This window comes from Dama dama, chromosome 24 (assembly GCF_033118175.1).
Source record: "Dama dama isolate Ldn47 chromosome 24, ASM3311817v1, whole genome shotgun sequence".
NCBI classification, from domain to species: domain Eukaryota; kingdom Metazoa; phylum Chordata; class Mammalia; order Artiodactyla; family Cervidae; genus Dama; species Dama dama.
In genome coordinates, this window is record NC_083704.1 from 20,015,621 (window position 1) to 20,036,298 (window position 20,678).

General features: G+C 45.9%; 1 protein-coding gene across 3 annotated transcripts in view; it reads left to right on the forward strand.

Moving 5' to 3' along the window:
* The window catches only part of TRAK1 (trafficking kinesin protein 1), a 99,031-nt gene that overhangs the window by 16,865 nt on the left and 61,488 nt on the right, over positions 1–20,678 (forward strand). For all 3 annotated transcript variants that reach the window (XM_061127859.1, XM_061127860.1, XM_061127861.1), the window contains exon 2: positions 9,891–10,085. The gene's annotated coding sequence lies outside the window, so the exon portion shown is untranslated. The remainder of the gene's footprint in view (positions 1–9,890; positions 10,086–20,678) is intronic.

Consider the following 20,678-nt stretch of genomic DNA (forward strand, 5'->3'; position numbering starts at 1 on the left):
GACTTACTCTCTTAACAATTTCCATATATAACATACAGCAGGATTAATTATTTTCATCATGTTGCACATCATTTATGTATTTATATACATCATTCATCATGTTGTACATAAACAAGTACAGTACTTATTTATCTTCTAACTGGAAGGCAGTTTGGCCTTGTAGCCAAAAAAAAAAAAAAAGAAGAGTAAAATACACATAACATAAAGTTTACTGTTTTAGCCATCATTAAGTGTACAGTTCTTTGGTGTTAGGAGCATTTACTTTGTTGCACACACATCACCTCCATAAATTACCTCAACTTTATCATCTTCTGCAAATGAAACTGTACCCATTAAACACCCACTCCCTGTTCTCCTCTACCTCCATCCCCTGCCAATCACCTTACTACGGTCTATCTCTCTGAATCTGAATCTAACAGCCTCCTATAATAGGATTCATAGAGTTTCAGCTCTTTTGTGACTGGCTTATTTTGGTTGGCATATCATCCATACTCTAATGTATGTCAGAATTTTCTTCTTTTCTTAAGGCTGAATAATATCCCAGTGTTATTGGAACTCCACATTTTGTTACCTGTTTATCCACTGGTGGACACTTGGGTTGCTTCTGCTTTTTGGCTGTTGTGATAATACTGTTGTGAACATGGTGTACGAATATCTGGTCAAGTCACTGGTTTCACTTCTTTTGGGTATATACCCAGAAATGGAATTGCTGGATCATATGGTAATTTGATCCAGTTTCCCTGGTAGCTCAGGTGGTAAAGAATCTGCCTGCAATGCAGGAGACCCGGGTTTGATCCCTGGGTCAGGAAGATCCCCTGGAGAAGGAAATGGCAACCCACTCCAGTATTCTTGCCTGGAAAATTCCATGGATAGAGGAGCCTGGTAGGCTACAGTCCATGGGGGTCGCAAAGAGTTGGAGATGACTGAACAACTAACACACACACGGTAATTTTGTTTAACTTTTCAAAGAACCTGGCTATGCATGTTTTTAGCTTTATCAGATATGTACTATAAACACGCTTATGTATTTTGCATTCCAGATTTTTTGGATTCCTCTCTTATATTTAATCCCATGTGGGAGGTTACTGGTTTCAGGGTCATGACAGAATTTTGATTCTCCAAACATGCTGTCAAACTGTTTACTCCAAGTGTTGTTCCAATTTCCACCAGCTCCATCTGTCTAAATACTAATTCAGCTGTGAGCACATTAATTACAATCACAATGACACTGGCTATTTTCATGTAAAAAATTTTCCTCTGACAATTTAATAATTATATGTAATATATACATTTTTAAGAGGAAATATCTAGAAAATGGGAATACCACAGTGTTTTGTTATTTTTAAATTTTTTAATATGTGCTCAGTCACTCAGTCGTGTCCAACTCTTTGCGGCCCCATGGACTGTAGCCTGCCAGGCTCCTCTGTCCATGGAAATTTTCCAGGCACAAATATTGGAGTAGTTGCCATTTCCTACTCCAGGGGATCTTCCCAACCCAGGGACTGAACCTGCGTCTCTTGGGTCTCCTGCATTGACAGCAGATTCTTTACGACCGGTGCCACCTGGGAAGCCTAGTTAAAACAAATTCAAATGAATAGTAATCCACCCCACCCCACCCTTCCCATTTTTTGAGCATTTTCCTGGAGGTTTATCTCTTAAAATTAATTTTTTCTTTTAAAATAAAATTTCTGTGCAGTTCTAGCTTTATGTCTTTGTGTTAGAATCGGTCTAACCTGTGATGTGCTATCGTCTGTTTTTGTGGATTTCTATGCCAAGCCCGTCGGAGTCACTATTTCTGCAGAACACTGCAGTTAGTTGTGACGTCCTGGGGCCTCCATAGCAGGGTCCTTCTGGCTTCGCTCTGTCCCGCCTCTTCCCGCCCTCTGCTTGCACAATGCTCTGGCGTGTCTGAGTGGACAGGGCCACGTTCGGTCGCACAAGGTGGCCCTTGAACCTCGCATGGGAGACCCTGCCTGTCAAGGCGGCCGCCGGGCGGCTCAGCCATCTCTGCTTGTGTGCTGTCACAGGGGCTGGTGTCCTGTGTGATCAAGCGCCAGCTCAGAACCTAACACCCCATCTTCACGGAACTGAACCGGGGTCACTATTTATCCTTTTTCTTAGAAAGAGCTGCTTCTGGTGGCAGGTAAGGCCATGGCCCTTCCAGGGTCAGGTTGTGTTTCTGTCTCCAAATCCTAGTTTCTTTGGCAGTTTCTTTCCACTCCTGGGCGGGTGTCTCTGCTTGTCCTTCCCCACTCCTGGAGACCCAGGTTACTGCCCACAGCCAGGCAGCAGGATGAGAAGAGAAGTCTGGCTCTTGTCCCTGTCCCTGTGGGGCTGGAATGTGAGCGGGAGTTTGCGTCAGGAGGTGAGCTCAGGATGGGGGCCCAGGAGAGGGTCGGTGGTTCTGGCATCCAGTCCCAATACTGCTCAGCCACGAGACCTCGCCCAGCTTCCCGCACTTGCGGCAGGGCCTCAGGGTCCCCTTCTGTAAGCAGAAAAGATGGGAGAGGCTGGATCCAGCTCCGGGGCGGAGTCTGAGATGGTGAAAGCAGGAAGTGGGCAGGTGTGTGGGAGGGACTGGAGCGGGGAAGGACTTTGCCCTTTTAGACTGTTTGAATATTGAGCCACATTTATCCATTTTTTTTAAAGAAAGCAAATTTAGTTAATTATAATTATAATTATAATCACAAGGGACTGTCAACCCTCCAATGTTGGTGGCTAAGACCCTCTTGAAGGACTTGCTGTAGATGCCAGCTCCCAGGTCCCAGCCTTGGAGCTCCCGGCGCAGGAGGCCTGAGGTGGAGCCACAGAAGCGTCTACGGAGCCCAGTACAGAATCGCAGGGTATGCCGTGCGCCGCTGCCTGCCCTGGGGCACCAGCACCCCGGGCTCAGTTCTCGGGAGGGTCCTTCAGTTCTGCTGAAATGCCCACAAATGAGTGAAGGCAGGAGAAATGCTCTCGTGCAGGTTCCTTCCCTAGGGGATCCTCTCAGGGGGCCACAGAGAGCGGCAGTGAGTCGTGTGCAGATTAGTCGGAGGGACCAGGTGATGCCATGTGCAGCGGGCTCAGCCCCTTCCTAGCAGGGTGCTTTGAACTCCTCTTATAACCTTCCGGACCCTGGTTTCCTGGTTTGCAAATGTGTTCCTGATCTTCACCCCGCACTGCCTGCTGGTTTCTGAGAGTCAGTGAAAGGTAGGAATAGATACCAGCGGTTTGCATCGTTCAGCACAATGTTTACTGAGCCCTTGCTGGTTACCAGGTCAGCAGTGGAGCTCGCCAGCCACCTCGTCAGGGGTGGCTCCTGGTGTGGGGGCCGTGCACACCAGCCCTCGCGGCTGTTACAGGCAGCTCTGGGATGTTCAGCCACCTCCTCAGCCTCTGTGTGCAGCGTCCTCTTCTATTAAACGAAGTGGTTGAGCCAGTAATTTTTAGTTCTAAAGGTCCCTCTGTAGTTAGTGAAACCACATCTTTCATGGCATTCTAGGGAGTAATTACTAACACTGAGTTCCTTAGCTAAGGCTCTAAACTATGTAACCCCATGATAGGGGAGAACTTTCCAAAAGAATGTATGACAGGTACCAGTTGCAAAGTGTCACGTGTGTCCCTGACACCAGTATGGCCCGTGTGAGAGTCTCTGAGCCCATGCCCTTTATTCCTAATAACTCAAGGAAAAGGCTTTGTTTCCAAGTCTGTACAGAATGACTTGTGAGCGGCTCAGTAGGTCGGCGGTCTTGGGAGAACTTTAACATGTGGCTGTGGGTTTGCCGTCACTGCCGAGGTTAATGGGTGATGAGAGGGGCTTACTGCCCCTTCCAGAACCTCCTCAGGCACAAACTGGGGTCATGTTCTTTGACCGTCACCTCTAGTGTAGCCTAGAACTTTCTCCTGAGGCCCATAGTGAGGCACCAGGATGGGAAGTCCTGGCATGCAAACTGGAGACACTCACACATGTTTGATCTGACTCTCACGTATTTTACAGAATTCTAAACTGTCGTCCCACATTTGATAATCAGGGCATCTCATGTTAAAAAACAGATCCCTGGCCTCTCAGAAGAACTTGGCATTTCCAGGTGCTATGGGGCCTCCTCCGCGGAGGAGGGATGCTCTGGGTGTGGTGGCTGCCTCCCCACCCCACCCTCGGTCTGGAGGCCCAGAGACTTTTTGGGTAGAAAGAGAACTTTTGTGCAACCTGATGCATTTGTTCTACAGATGGAGGGACAAAGACCCAGATAAACCGCGAGGTGACTTTCAGGTGTCATGGCGCAGTTGGGGCAGGGCCGTGGCTGGGAGCCTGGTTTCCACACTCTTGGAGCAGCGCCTGCTGCACCCAGGGCCTCCGGTGCGGCCAGCAGGTGGCAGCCGTGGCCCTGCTGGCCGGCCTGCCTTGGGTGCTGGCTTTCCTCCTTCCTCCCGTCCTGTGCCCTTCTGTTCCTCTCTTGCTTTGATTTTGCCAGACTTTTCTCTGGCCAGGCCTTTCCTCTTTGTCCAGCACTGTGCTCTATGCCCCATTTTATCCTTGCCTCTCCCCCACACTGCTGTTTTCTTTAGGCTTTCTGGAGCCTGGGAGAGTGTTCAGGAGACTTCCACTTCCTTGCAGTTCTCTGTTTTCCCAGGCCCAGCGCCCTCCGCTCCAGCGTGTGGGCAGAAGGCCCAGAAACCCCCCTGGAATTTCCCTTTCCCTCCCATTTGGGGGCAGCCACCACTCAGAGTCTATAACTGTGTGCTTTTAGACATGCTGACTTTTTCCAAGAGGCCAGAGATCTGTATTTTTACATGAGATTCTCGGATTTTTAAACATCGGACGCTAGTTTACAGCCACAGCATCTAAAATGTCAGCATCCTCTGGGGTCCCTAGTAGGTTTCATGAACCTGACATGTGACCCATGGTGATGGTGGCTTAGTTGCTAAGTTGTGTCTGACTCTTTGAGACTCCGTGAACTGTAGCCTAGCAGGCTCCTCTGTCCATGGGATTTTCCACACAAGGATACTGGAGTGGGTTGCCATTTCCTCATCCAGGGGATCTTCCCAACCCAGGAATCAAACCCATGTCTTCTGCATCTCCAGCACTGGCAGGCGGATTTGTTGCCATGAGCCACCAGGGAAGCTTTGCATCAGTACAAATGCTTAGAAGGAGGTTCCTTCTTCTGGCCCCTCTGTGGGGTTATGGATCTAACCCAAGTCAGGTGTAGAGTGGATACAGCTGAACCTGTAGCCCCTGCCACAGCCTCCCACCTCCCACAGCCCTCATCCTTGGACAGGAAGGTCCACTTCAAACCTTATGCTGTGAAGAAACCTAGGAAGGGTTATAGTTCTGAAGAGGTGACGAGCGCTCTCAAGTTCTGCTCCCAGAGGGTTAGTCACTCAGTTGGGTCCGACTCTTTAGGACCCTATGGAGTGTAGCCCACCAGGCAGGTGGTGCTCTAAGAATGGTGGACGTTAGATCAGTGTTTTCTGAGTGGTTGAGGGGACATTCGTTTCCCCATAGGACTTTACTCCTTGCTGATTAAGACCTTGGATGATACAGAGTGAGCTTAAAAAGACCTTGGCACTATAGGGCTCCACCTCCCCCATGCTGAAGGCTAGACATGCTACCCATTGCTGATTCTTCTCCCTTTGTTCCATGATTTATCCAGCGCTTCCTGAGTGCTTCCTGTTGCTGAGTGATGCTGAGGGCTGGATTGGATGTTAAGGGGGTAATTCAGAACTCCTCCTGAGGGCCTCACTGATAGTAGAGGAGAGACTTAGAAAATGCGTGTAACATTGTCCTGAAATAATCTAAATACATAACCAGAGGCGAGAGGTCAAGGGGAGCCTGATATGAGGTGACATTTGAGTGATATTTTGGGATGGAGTTTGCTGGCAGGGAAGGGCCTTCCAGATAGCTAGAGCAGCTGGTGTCAAAACCAACATTTGTGTAAAAATGTGTTTGGAGAATGGTGAAAAATCAATGTGGCTTCACAGGGGATATTGGAGAAGTGGCATTAATAAGGTAGATGTGTTTTTCTTTCTCTCTTGAAAATCCAAATGGAAGATGGCCCAGGTGTGCTCCCTGCCAGCTTGTCCCTGGCACCCAAGGTTGCTCTGGTAACCCTGTAGGTGCTGCCTTTACTTTCACAGTTGAAGGTGACTCCAGTACCAGCCCCATCTCTGTGTTTGGACAGTTGGATAGGGTCTGACTTGGAAGTGCTGTTTGTATCCTGTTACCCAGGCATATAGACAGACCTCGCTGCAAGGAAAGCTGGAAAATGTAGTTTTTAGCTGTGTGGCTGTGTGCCCATCCTTACCTTGGAGGTTACATTCCTGCAAGAAAGAAGCAGAAATTTGATACTGGGAAGGAGTCAGGAGACTCTGCCCTAGAAAGGTACAGGCTGAATCATGAAGCACTTTATAGGGAGTGGGGAGGTTTTTAAAGCAGGGCAATACTGTGATTTAAAAAGTATCCTTCATGGGACTTCCCTGTCGGTCCAATAGTTAAAGAGTCCACACGTCCAATGCAGGGGACACAAGTTCGATCCCTGGTCAGGGAACTAGATCCCACATGCCACACAATGTGGCCAAAAAAAAAAAAAAAGCAACTGTGTCTGTCGCAGGTGGGGCCAGCCAGCATGGGGCTGCTGTGACTGATGAAGGGAAGGATGTTGAGGGTGAGTCCACCTGCCTGCCTGGATGAACCTGGCCTTTGGATGGTCTGACCAGCTGAGGGTCGGTGGATGCCAGGCTGTTGTTGCTGTAGATCTTCCGGAAGCCATGGATGGACCTGTCAGGGTCTGGGTTCAATCAGGAAGTGGATGCCCTTCATCTGAGACTTCCCCAGGACTACATATTATAGCTTGTTTTTTTTTTTTATCATTTATTTTTTATTGGAGTGTAATTGCTTTACGATGTTGTGTTAGTTTCTGCTCTACAACAACGTGAATCAGACATGTATATAGATGTATCCCCTCCCTGTTGAGTGTCCCTCCCACCCCTCTTATAGCAGGTTAATAGTGTGGTTGGAGCTGTGGAGAAATGAGGACTGTAGAGAGCTTGATGTTTCCTTTCCTCCAGATGGGGCCATCAGTGTCCTTTCACGCACTGACCTTTAGTAAAGCGCCAAGGGGTTTCCTCTTGGGTCTTCCGTGGTGACTCAGCGGGAAAGAATCTGCCTTCAGTGCAGGAGATGCAGGTTCAATCCCTGGGCTGGGAAGATCCCCTGGAGGAGGATATGGCAACCTGCTCCAGTATTCTTGCCTGGAAAATCCCATGGACAGAGGAGCCTGGTGGGCTGCAACCCAAAGGGTCTTGAAGGCTGGGCAACTAAGCACTCATGCACAACAGCCCCGAGAGAGAGGGCGGGTCTGTTGATAAGCTGCTGCAGTTCCTGGCTCTCCTTCCTGCTCTCCGGACGAAAATCATCCTGACACCTCCCTGATTTGTCAGTGTGTCGAGCGGAGCACCTCTACCCAATGTGCCTGTGAAATCTTCTTTACCTGTTTAGAACAAACACTTCCTGTTGAGAAGAGCCTGGGAATCCTCCAGCGTTTGTAGTGTCCCTGCTGGGAGATGGGAGGCAGATGGAAGAGGGAAGGATATAGTTTACAGTCAGACGGCCGAGGCTTCTCACACACGATCTGCTGCTTATTTAACTGTGTGACCTTGACCTCCAAGGTACTCCACAGCGTCTGTGAATCTGCTTTCTCACATATAAGTCAGAGCAAATATTAGCTACGTCTCAGGTTGCCAGGAGGACGCACTGAAGGCTCCTGGCTGGGTGCTTGGCACTGTGGAAGCATTCCTGGGGAATTCTCGAAGGCTGTCATATTTATACAACCTGAGGCCTCAGATGTGTTTTCTCCATGCAGCAGAGGCGGTGTCTCCCTTCTCAGGAGGCTCTTGGGGGCACCTGGCCTGGCTCCCAAGGTCACAGAGATCTCCCTGGGTGGTCTTTATCATCCCTTCCTAATTCTCCGGGCCTGCCGGGCAGCTGTGAGACTTGCTGAAGTTTATATAGCAAGTCACGTTGCGGAAAAGTCAAATATACAGAATGTTTTTCAAAAGGCTTTCTGGCACAGCCTCACCTTTGATACTTTATCTCCTGGTCATCATATGCTTTAAGGAAAATGACACCTCTTGGGCCTGAGGACCCACACTGTAACTATGTTGACCTTCAGCCCTGAGAATGTGGAAGGACAGGGGAGTCTCAGTGTCGGAGCAGCTGCCAGTGTGCTCACAAGTGACCCGGTATTCTTAGAAGGGATTTTATTTTTATTTCTTGGAGTCCGTTGCCTTGCCCACCACCAAGTGGCCGTGACACCAGAAGGTTCTAGCCCCTTGCCTGGGGACATCGTGCAGGAATGTATTGGTACCCTGCCCATCCTCCTGCGGCCAGGCTGGCTCAGCCTTTTGTGCAGCAGGTCTGTGGTTGGTCAAGAGCTGCCGTTGGTCAGGTGTCAGCCCTCCTTGACCCTGAATCCCCTCAGCTAGATGGTGGTCATTTTATGGCTCTGAGGCTTCCCCTGGAGATGAGGTTGGTGGGAACTTATTTCCCACTTGATTGCAAGATGGGGAAGTATTTCCTTAGTTAGGAGCCCATCTGGAGCTTCTAGAGGGTGTTTTGTCACTAGTGGGAGATGGTAAAGAAATACGAGACATCTGCCTTGAGGGTGGGCTGTTGACTGTGGCCAAGGGGAAGGGAAGGAACGTCACTCAGTTCTCCGCAGACCTTTGCAGGGTGGCAGAGCAGCTCCGGCCTGGTGGGGGCTGGCTGAAATGCCAAGTGTGCTAGCCGTGACATTTCCCACATGAGGCAGAGAATCCAGAGCGTTCACATGTTCCCTCTCCAGTCCCCAGAGCTCCAAGTAAAATTCGAAATGTCTTCCCTTTCCACTTATAACTCTTTCCTCAGCACTTGAAACACCATGCAGACTTTTTGAGTCATAATGTCCTTCTACAGTGAAGCTTTGCATATTGACTTAAGTAAGAAGGGGTAAGCATGGGATGGTGGGAGATTTGAGGGGCTAGCAAGTGCCTTCCATGGGCTCCTGCTCAAGAAGGGGTGACGTTGCCCACTGAACACTCTTGTTTACCTACAATTCTATGCCTTTTTTTTTTTGGTCTGCTGCGTGGCCTTCCTGTTAAACAAGAAGATGCTATGTCTGTGGTATAACCCTTCTTCTGGGCACAGGTGTCCACATTCTCCTCGAGGAAGATGGATTAATTCAGCTTGGTGAGCTCAAAGCACCATCCTGTCGAGGAAGAGGTGGTATTCAAACTGTGCCTTGACGGAGGGGTACCTGTTGGTTCAGTGGCCGGAATCCCCATGAGAATATAAGAATTACAGAGGCAAGACTGTGACTGTTGTGTTTATGGCGTGTCTCCTGTGACTGTGGGACTCAGGATATAGTTGGATAATGATGGATGGATGGAAGGAAGAGAAATGTTGGAGGATAAACAGGTGAATGAATGAATTAAATGAAGGCCAAAATCTTACCTATGTGTGGACATGGCTTGAATGGTAAAATAGTGGCAGGAAGGAATTTGGCATATTGCTGAACTTATAACTGGTGTGACCTAAGTGTGGGGTGATTGAGAGAGAGTGGCCAGAGAAAGGGTTGGGAAGAAAGCCCAACCCTTCTGACGAAGGCATAAGAGTTTTGGCTTTACTTCACAGAAAGTAGGCAGCTAAACAACAGGAGCTATTTCAGGTAGGTCTGGCAACAAACATGCCTAACTTGAAGTTTCAAGAGTAGAATTTAAATTGGAAAAAGATCTCTGACATGGCCTGGTCTGGCCTCTGTGTGCTGCATGTAAGTAGCCCAGGACTCTGGCTACAAGCGCCAGGGTTAGGTCACTAGCAGCAGCAAGGCCACCACCAGGTCTTGGCTCTCATCTGTCTGTCTTCTTCCCTGCAGACGTGTGCAACAGCACCGACCTTCCAGAAGTCGAGATCATCAGCCTGCTGGAGGAGCAGCTGCCCCATTACAAGCTAAGAGCCGACACCATCTACGGTTATGACCACGACGACTGGCTTCACACCCCCCTCATTTCTCCAGATGTCAACATTGACCTCACGACCGAGCAGATTGAGGAGACGCTGAAGTACTTCAGTGAGTGATTCCCCTTTCCTGGGATGCCTTGTTCCTCCCCGCTTAGCCACGGGCACACATGTGTGCGTGTTCTGGCTGCTGTGTCTCATGGCCTGCTGTATGTGGAAAGTATCTGAAGAAATGTGGCTGTGGGATTCAGCTCCATAAAAGGCCTCACTTGACTTCGAGGTTTCTGGAGAGAAATGTTGGAGTAGTGGGAACAAGTATGAGTTTTCATTTGAACAAGCTTTCTCTTAACCATGCAGAAGATTAGAAGATGCTCCCATTTCCCTCCTTACTAGAAGTTCCATATGAGTCCTTAGCAGCTTGTATTGGGGAGGAGCTTATCTGCATTTAAAACCCCAAGTATTGGAAACCTCAAGACTGCTCACTGTTTCTAAGACATAACACGACATGCCAAGGCTACTGATGTGTGTGTGAAAGTCCACTCAGCTGGTTAGTCGGGAGAGGCAAGATGTTGCTTCAGCAGCAGACGGGTCCTGCTGTGGGCTGCAGAGCTGACAACTGGGGGGGTGAGCAGTACGCGAGGTGGGACTTTTCTCAGTGTGTTTGTGATGGCAAGGGTGTGAAACCTGATTTTGCAGACTTGAAAAATATATGATAATTTAAAAAATTCACACCAATGATATTTTTTCTTTTTAAACTGACGTATAGTTGATTTACAACATACCAATAATATTTCTGATGTTCATTCAAGAGATAGTTTTGATGTAATTTTTCTCTTTAGAAATTCATGGCAGCCCTGTAAGATTGGTGAGACCAGTTCTCTTTTGTTTTGACACTCTTGACTTAAAATTCAAGTTGATTTGAACCTAGTCTAAATTAGTGTGACATCATTTACATATTCATGTATCAGCATATCACCATTTTTTTTTTTTAAAAAGTACAACAATCCTGTTTCTTCTTAGGGATAACTAGGTTCAAAAGCAGCTTATTGTGCACCTGTAAAGTTTTCTATAATTATTTTCTCTAATACAAACCAACTTCCAATATTCTTAAACTTGTGAAATCATTAATAATAAACAAGTGAGAATTTCTAAATTTCTCACTTAGCATGTATCTGGGCTATTTTCACGTTTTATCTATTGGATATTAATAAGAAAAGAATTTTGTTTAAATTGGCCTGTGTTTCAATGCTTACTGCAAATCCTGCACAATCCTCTTTGTGAGCACTGCAGATAATCAGTTTCGACAGGAGTAAAAATAGAATAATCTACACCAGGGCAGTATGAAGTACATTAGACTTGAACTCATGTCCAAGTTGATGCTTTAGAACTTCTAGTGTATCTTGTAGCCTAGAGGAGGCCCACTACAAGTCACTTTTGTTTACTCGTGGTACGTGTACACCCAAGGAGACATGGTATTTGTGGAAAACCGTGTCCTGGGTGACCTCTTAGGTAGGTTTCATATTTGTTTCCTTCAGACTGCTTCACGGTAGAATTCTTTTTCTAGAAATCCCTGCCCGTTACTTACTCTTCTTTAACAGACTCTCCTATGATTTTATAGGATCCTGCTTGGCCATTTCTGCTAAGGGAGACTCTTAGGTCCCTCACATACACACTGATTAATCACTTAAAATCACGGTGTGATTGGAACACCACCTGAGGGTAACACTTCACTGTTGTCAGAGACCTTTCATAGGAATTGCCTCTTCTCATCCCTGTAAAATGTCTATAGTTTGTTTGGGCCAGGCTGATTTTATTATCAAGGAAATTGAAGTGTGAAAGACTCATTGTATTTATTCAATAGCGCTGATCTATACCTTCTAAAATTCTTTACAGTAGATGTGAACAGATATTGTGACTTGCTATTATTTATTTTACTGTAGTGATATATGTAAAGGAGAGAGAGAGGAAAAAACATCCTGGTGGAGTCTGGCAGTGCATAACACAAATTATAATGAAACTACAAGAATTGAAAATATATGTTGACCAGATATTCTGAAATTTTTTAGAGCATGATTGCATCTAAGTCTTACTTTAACTCTACATTTTCTTCTGTGGTACATGTGATGAGGGTAAAGTGTGTATTTGCTAGATATCAGTTAATTGAATGATCAAGCATTATCTTTTAAATACAGCACCCATAGAGCAGGGCTTTCAAACTGAGGTCCTAGGTCTTCCCAACCCAGGGATCCAACCCAGGTCTCCTGCATTGCTGGCAGATTCTTCACCGTCTGAGCCACCAGGGAAGCCAAGGTTCTAGAACCACCCTCCAAGGGATCTATAGAGAGAAACTGGGGATTCTTTTAACTTGTAAAGGAAAAAAAAAATTTACATCCTTAATTTCATAAACGTCCAACTGAAACGCATCATTTACTTTCTTTATAAACATGGAAAACAAAGCGCAGTGGTATTACTAAGACCTGTGACTTAGTCACCAGTAGAAATCACAAATATTTTCATGTCATGCTACAGAAGAAGCAGATATGGAAGAAATAAGATCTTCACTCATCTCTGCTTTGACATTACTTTCATTATTAGATGTGCTGATCTTATTATTTAATGTGCATTGATAAAGAAGCACTTTTATCACAGATCTTTTTTTGAAGTTTTGATAACTGCATTATAATACAGTTGCTTTCTTTGTGGTCCTTTGTATCTTTTGTCTTTAAATCTTTCTGCTGAGGAGGGATCTGTGAGCCTTGCTGAGCCAGAGGTCCGCGGAAGCCCAGGTTAAGAGCCCTGCTCTGTACTTGGTGTCGTTTCTGGACTTCATCTGTGTGTTTACATGTGTAACCCAGGAGATGCCATGGTTCACACCACTGTGACTCACCCGTGTGTTTTTCTTTGTTTTTTTATTTTATTTTATTTTTCATTGGAGGATTATTACTTTACAATATTATGATGGTTTCTGCCATCACCAGTGTGTGAAATAAATTGTGAGGTGTGTGGGAAGACAACATAAACCGTCCCTTCATTTTAGATTTGTTTTCTGCATCAGTCAGGGCAGTGGGTGGGTATCAGGGTAAGGGGTTCTCCAGGGGGTTCTGATACACTCCCCAGGTGAGACTCCCTGAATAATACGCTCACCCACACCATTGCTTCAGAGATCAGAGCGGACACCTTGGGTGTCAGAAGGTGAGCTTACTCATCTCCTTTGCCCACATGTCATCCCTCAGAGGAGACAAGCAACGCTTCGTTTTTTAAATCTGGCCCTTGCCTGGCTTGTTAAGGATAGGCAAGAAGGCTTTGGGTGTTCACCTTTACCTGGTGGTAGAATGACCTTTTTCAGATAGATTTCAGCAGTCCAGTGAACGCTCAGCAGTGTTCACCCCTGCAGAGTCTGAGGGATACACAAAGTAAAAACCACCTACACAGCAAATGAACCCATCAACACGGGACAGTTAAGACTCGATGGTCCAGCAAGAAGAAAGGAGAGTCTTACTGTGTGCCAGGCACAGTTTTGTAATGCTTTACAGATATCTCAGTTATATCTCAGTGACCACTGAATAAAAAACTTTCGCTGTCCCCCATACTACTGATGAGGACACTGAGGCTCAGGGAAGTTAAGTTTGCCCCAAATCACACAGCTAGTAAGGTGGGGTCCTTTTTTTCCCCCATTTTATTTTTTAATTGAAGTATAATTGCTTTACAGAATTTTGTTGTTTTCTGCCAAATATCAACATGAATCAGGCACAGGTATACATATGTCATAGTGGGATTCTGAGTTCCCAACCTGTATTGTCTGCTCTAACTTTATGTCTTAATTAACCATTCTCTCAGAGAAGCTAAATAAGAAAAAAATTCTGTTTAAGAATAAAGTTCATTTAGTAAACATGAAAAATGCGAACCCTGTTTTAGAATATGTCCGTAGCTTATTTGTTCATAAAAATGTGTCTGACATATTCAAAATTGATTTTTTTTTCAAAAGGTCACTGTCCCAAGTGACACTTAGCCTGATGTAGCTTAGTTTCAAGATGAGGTTTCCTTCTTTCCTGCAATTTTTCCCCCTGCATCCTGTGGTCTCTAGGTCATGGTTCCTGAATTCAGGTGGAAATGACTGCTGTAGATTTTTCTAGTCACAAAGTAGTCAGTGGACACCAGCCATGAAGATTGCTGTGTTGGTATGTAGATAGCTATGGCTCCTTCTGGTTCCTTTTCCTAGGGCCATGTTTTTGGTAACTTTTTGGTTAAAGAGCATTTGTCAAGAAATGAAATCTCTCTGTGTCTCAAGTGCAAATGATCTGCTGACGACTTCAACAGAACAATCTTTTCCCAAAGAAGAGAAGTGTTATTAGTCACTCAGTTGTGTCCAACTCTTGGTGACCCCATGGACTGTAGCCCACCAGGTTCCTCTGTCCATGGGATTCTCCAGACAAGAATACTGGAGTGGGTAGCCATTTCCTTTTCCAGGGGATTTTCTTGATCCAGGGATTGATCCCAGGTCTCCTGCATTGCAGGCAGATTCTTTACCATCTGAGCCACCAGGGAAGCCCCAAGAAGAGGTTGTAAAACAGATGAGAGTTTCAAGACATCACCTCATTGTTTGCTTTTGCCATAAAGTACTATTAATGAATCAGTCAACAAGTATTTATTGAGTGACTAGTCTGTACCTATAATCTTTTGTGAGCTTGACTTTGTTTGAGTTCATTCAGGTTGATGTTTTCTGGCTCAGGAAGTGAAAACATCGGATTACTGATTTTCTTTCACTACCTAACCTGGGACTTTGCACCGGGTGGGGCCAACACAGGATGCTCTCGAGGCCCTTGGCTGGCATCCTTCCTTGCTTGTGTGGAAGGAGTGGATGGGGTCTGGGCAACTGCAGTTAATCCAGCTCCCCGTCCCATTTTAATTTTGTAAAATTTAATTTAAACAACAACACACCATCAAAGACCATTCATCTAGTCCAACTGTTATTGTGCAGCCCATGTCTGCTTCATGTTTAAAAAGGCTGAAGTCCGCCTAGTGCCTTGCATGAAATAGGTGTTTAACAAGTGCCGATTAAATAAGAATATGCAAAAGTATCTTTTAAGTTAAAAAACAAGTTTTTCTCTTATTTTTTTTTTTGCAAAGACAAAGCAAAATTGCAAACAATGTATAGAATAGAAAGATCACTTTGTTGCCACTTTCCAGAGACTGCCTTCATCTAACCAAAATCCTAAATGAAGTGAAGTGAAAGTCATGAAAGTCGCTCAGTCCTATGCAGTTCTTTGCAACTCCACAGACTGTAGCCCACCAGGCTCCTCTGTCTGTGGAATTCTCCGGGCAAGAATACTGGAGTGAGTAGCCATTCCCTTCTCAACCCAGGGATCTTCCCAACCCAGGGATCGAACCCAGGCTTCTACATTGCAGGTGGATTCTTTACCATCTAAGACATCAGGAAAGTCCAAAATCCTAAGTGAAACAAAAATAGACTCCACAGTATGCACTGAACCTGTGCAAATTGAATTAAATTACGCACAATGCTGACCTTCTAAAGGGAGGGATCACAAGTTATAGGAGGTGTGACCTAAGAGAAAACATGGTGTGTTTGTGTTTGTGTGTGTAGGAGGGGTGCGTGTGGAGCCAGACAAGCGTTGTGGTGGGTGGGGTTGAAAGAAGGAAGGAAAGATGAATGATGGGTGTCGGGAAGGTCGTATAGAGGATGGAGAAGGGATCTAATGGCTGGGGAAAATGTTCCCTTATCCTTTGCTAACAAATAACACTAAAATGTATATGTTATGGTATATTTATAAACAGTTGCCTTGAATTTTCTAAGGTAAATGCTGTCATCCTAGTTGTGTCCTTTCTGCCATTCTCAAGACCTCAGTCCATTTTGTCTGCAGGTGAGGACCTGAGGGAGCCCTGGAATTGTGCCTTCTCCCCTCTTACGCTCACTCCTCGTGTGAGCAGAACGGTTCTTGCTTGGGCCCGTTTTCGTTGCTTTTTAGCAGAAGTCTGCAGGTGGACTTCTGCAGACAGAGAAGCTCTGGCCGCACAGTCACTTCTCATGTGTCAGTGACACACAGTCAAGGCACCCACCCACCCCCTCCCCGCCCCCTGCCATCCTCATCCCCAGGTGTGGGCCAGGGTTTCAGGCATCAGTGCGGAGGGGGAATAGAAAATGCTTATCTCTGAAGCTGCAGAGCAGCCACACCCATACCACACTGGGTGCCAACGGTACCAGGAATCCCAGTATTCAGTGAGCAAGGCAGCTGGGCGCTCAGACCAGGAGGCAGGTTACCCTGGGACCTTAGGCCTGCTTTGTCACCTGCCGCCTGCCAGCTTCCACTATTTCTCATCAGTCCAGATTCCAGTGTTGGTGTGTCTTTGCTTTTTCTTTTAAGAACAAAATTGGTTGGCAAGCAATCCTATATGGATTGACTATTTTCCTTTTCAAGGGAATCCAGCATGTCTAAGACAAAGCTGGAACAGACTCAGGTGGGAAATTGGCATGACAGCTCAGCTTGTTAGCCCATCCACACCCCCCTCCCCACCAGCGATGGGCTCAGGCCATAGTGATTCTGGGTTATGGCTTGTGTTCTAAGCTTCTGATTTATGTTTTGAACCCTGGAATATCTGCTACGTGACCTGCTGGTCGCAGGAATGAGATGCCCCATGCAGCCCTCCCAGGGTGCAGGAAGCAAACTGGGAACCCCAGCAACACATCAGAACTCTGCTTCTCTGTATCCTGCTCAGGTGTATGAGTGATTTTAATGAGGACTGCTTCCAAGCTGGGGGGCTCTTTGTCTCTGTAGTGCTTTGTTGGGTGCTGTCTCCCGCCTCTGTTCTGTCCCCACCTTCTCCCTGGAGGTGGGATGGGTGCCTGTTTTTCCTGTGCCTGAAATGAGGTGGAGATGGTTTGGGAGGGGGTAGTTGACAGCAAGCTGTTCGTTAGCATCCTGCCTTCTGCCGCGGGAGCTCGGTGACTGGCAGTGGCAGTGTTTTAAAAAATAAAGATCAGAAAGAAAACTCTGCAGAAGCATCCTGTTAGTTAATTTTCTGCAACCGGTGGAGGGAAGGCCTGCTTGTCAGCCTGTATTTCATGCGAGTCCCCCTGACCCCGTCAAGAATGGAGGATTAGGCAGCCCTCCCCTCTTCTGTCCTGGCTGCCCTGGGATGCAGGTAGAAGGCTTGCAGTACTTCCTGAAGGGAGGAAAGCTCTGGAGACCAGGGGCATGTTGTAGAGGAGGATTGGGGCCCTGAGCGGTTCTGCTTCCACCCAGAGGGAGGAACACGGGAGCCACCCTTCTCCCACCTGCTTGTATGGTCGGCCACTCGGGGGCCCTGGTGTGGCCCGTGCTCATCATCTGCGGTGTGGAGGAAGGTGGCATGTGGCATGTAACATCTGAGACACTTCAAGGCAAATTCATAACTGCATCAGTTGTAATTTAATCCAAAATTGTTAGCATGTATTCATTTTTAAAATGTGTGAATAATTTATTTTGAATTCTTATTGCATACATATATGTGCATATGAGTATATAAAATCATGTATGTGTATATGAATTACTACACAGCTAATAGTTTAAACCTTAGAAATTTTATTATTTTCTTTTAATCATTTAAGTTGGCCACCTGATAACGAAGGGTTGACTCATTAGCTGGGAAAGATTGAGGCCAGGAGGAGAAGGGGACAACAGAGGACGAGATGGTTGGATAGCATCACTGACTCAATGGACATGAGTTTGAGCAAATTCTGGGAGATGGTGAAGGGCAGGGAAGCCTGGCGTGCTGCAGTCCACAGGGTCACGAAGAGTCAGACAGGACTTAGTGACTGAACAGCAAACATTTAAGTTTGATTATGAGTCCTCTCGTAATTAGAGTCTTCTTAATTTGGCAGACCCAATCTATTAGATTCTCCTAAATGCTTACAAAAGAGGATACGTAACTAACTTTGCAGCTCACTAGCTGATCCTCCTTCTACCTGGGGGTAGTTGTGGCCACAGCATCAGGTTTTCCTATTCTTTTACCTGCCTCCTCATTCCATATCCGGTTGGCTTATTCATAGCCACCCTACATAGAACAGTGTTCATACAGTGTTTTATGAAAAATATTAGTGACAGAAATAGAACAGTCACACACACCTACCCTCCCTTGCTTAAGATAAATTAAAAATATCTCCCTATTATATTCCACTTTGCTTTTTATGTCCGTAGCCTTATTCACTTGGTTGCCCTTTTTGTTTTCATGTTCATTGATATTCATGGTCTTGACAGACCCAACCTTTAACTGTTATTGATTTTATTTTCTTTTTGATGTTAGAATTATCACAAGCTGGCAATGTGATGTCTTTTTAAGTGGGCTCTGAAGCCTGATCACTCCTACCCCAGACCTTTTGGAGTGGTTGTTTACTTTTGTGCAACATGCTATTGCAGGCCTATCTTGATTTTTCCTGCCCCAAGACATGGAATCAACAACTTTCCAAGAAGCCGTGTTAAAATTCGCATCAGAATGCTGACCTGCTGGGGATGGGTAGAGAAATATACCTTTAATTCCAACCCCCTCCTTTTTTTTTTCTTTCAAAAAAAATTTTTTTTTAATTTTACTTTACAACTTTGTATTGGTTTTGCCATACATTGGCTTGAATCCGCCATGGGTGTACATGTGTTCCTCATCGTGAACCTCTCTCCCACCTCCCTCCCCATCCCATCCCTCTGGGTCATCCCAGTGCACCAGCCCCGAGCATCCTGTATCATGCATTCAAATTTCATTTGTAAATACTCCTTCAGTGTTTTCTCAGTTATTGACAGAAAAAGTTTTGGAGGTGACTGGTGCCTGGTTTGTATTCAGTTGCTCTTGGGTTTTGCTGAGCGATCCTGGTCAAACAACTTCAGCTTTCTGAGGCCCCTTCCCTCGTCTGCCCAGTGAGGGGGGGTCTTAGGGAGCAGGCGTCTGAGGAGTGAGTGAGCGGTAAAGGGCTGAGGCCTGATGTGCAGTCAGCACTCCTTAAATAGTGTTGAGTGAGTGGACAAGGGCTTCTCTCAGGCTGCTTCTGGGACCTGTCCCGATTCCTGATCCGGGGGTAGGTCAGGAAGATCCCAGGAGAAGGAAATGGCAACCCACTCCAGTGTTCTTGCATGAGAAATCCCATGGACAGAGGTGCCTGGCGGGCTATGGTCCACAGAGTCACAAAGAGTCGGACACCACTGAGCATGCATGCACACCTGGATTTTAACCTTGAAACCTGGATTTTTAACCTTAATCTCTGCAGAGTTGTGGATGGATTACTTTATCCTTTGGAGCCTATCACACGGCAATTTTGATATAGACGTTCGATTTAAAACTTGGTCAAAAACAAAAACTTGCTCAAGGCCCGTAAAATTCACCCATAAATAATGCTGTTTCCTTACTCATTTCCTTCTTTTGCATTTTCTTAAAAAGTAAATTAGATGTATACAATCTTTGGGTTTGATAAAAGTCATGTTCAGTGATATGTTGCTATTGAGAAATGGCACCATCCCACCCCTAGATTACCATGCCTGCTCATTACTGTGAACTCAATGCCTTTTATTATGCTGGAAAAAAGCTAATAAATGATGTTTCTACCTCATTTCCCTAATTATAGCTTAGAAAATTGTGCTCTCTTTTTAATTGCTCATACTGGCTTGTTTCCTTTTTTAAAGAATTAGAGTGATGAAGATGATTGCAACTAACATTTGTTGCAGACTCACTTTGTCCCAGGCACTATGCTGAGTGCTCTCCCGTGCATTAACTAATGCCTCACCCTGTCTGTGTGGCAGGTATTATAGTCATGCCATTTAGCAGGTAAGACTCAGGTGTCTAAGAAGGTCACAGATGGCAAATGAGGAGCCTGAACCAAACTTCAGGCCGTCCGACTCCAAAAGTCCTTGCTCTGAGCTATGATATTAAACTGCCTGCCATTAGTAGTCCATCCGTGTATCCATCCATCCATCTATTCATTATTTTTTGCTTCTGTGGTGATATGGTATATAAATAAAATATTTTAAAAATTCATACCACTGTGAGGTAAATGTGCCAAGCCTTTGTTGAAAAGTGTTAGTCGCTCAGTTGTGTGCAACCATTTGCGACCCCATGGACTGTAGCCCTCCAGGTTCCTCTGTCCGTGGAATTTTCCAGGCAAGGATACTGAAGTGGATTGCCATTCCCTTCTCCAGGGGATCTTCCCAACCCAGGGATCAAACCCAAGTCTCCTACATAAGCCTTTGTTGAAGAGGTTTCTAACTGCACCTGACTTTTCTATGATGCTCTATGGAGTTTGCATTCTTTGTTCCTTTATACCATCTTCATTTTGAAAGTTCATACTAGACCTCACCCCCTGTATTGGATTGAACCTGTTAAACATGCTGATTTTGAGGAAACTGTTAACTGTCCATCAGTTTATTTATGAGACCTATAATCATCTTTCAGAAGCACCTTAGGGAACTTTAAACAAACAAAAACCTTAGGACGCCAGCCTCAGCTCATCTGTCATGAGGAGTGACATCTGAGAGGCTGCCTGGTGGTTTGCTGTGGTGTTCTTGAGAGCTGCCATCGATGGCAGAGAGAGACATGATAAGGACCAAAGGAAGAGAGATGTGTTCAGATAATGGGGGCAGTTACAGCAGGAATTAAAACTGGTGGCTGCTGACTTTAAATAGGTTAATGTCCTAGAAAATTTTAAATGTGTATCCAAGTTGGGGTCAGGGAG